This window comes from Myotis davidii, unplaced genomic scaffold, assembly GCF_000327345.1.
Source record: "Myotis davidii unplaced genomic scaffold, ASM32734v1 scaffold523, whole genome shotgun sequence".
Taxonomy (NCBI): Eukaryota; Metazoa; Chordata; class Mammalia; order Chiroptera; family Vespertilionidae; genus Myotis; species Myotis davidii.
In genome coordinates, this window is record NW_006295054.1 from 416,286 (window position 1) to 416,659 (window position 374).

A 374-nucleotide genomic window follows, 5' to 3' on the forward strand; every position below is an offset into this window, starting at 1 on the left:
TGAGGGCCCAAAGGGGGCGGCGGCCCCTCTGCTGCTGAGCAGCTTCCGCGCTTCAGGTCCCGCGGCTCTGAGTATTCGGACCCTCAGGGCCGAGCGCCAAGTGCCCAACTCGCTGCTCCGTGGAGCTGACCGCGTTCTGAGGTGAGCTGAGAGGCCCCTCCCGCGACACCGCGTCAGTGTTGATGACGTCACGTTTACATGACGTCAGTGGTTCCTGCCCTAGCCTCTGGCCTGGGCTCTCTGTGGGCCCCAGGGGCGGGGCGAGGTTGTGAGACTGGTGGCTGGAACAGCGCTCACTCTCAAACGACAAGGAGTCAGTCCTCAGAGCGTTTAAACCAACTCATGTAAGTGGTTTACCGATTAGAAGGCTTATG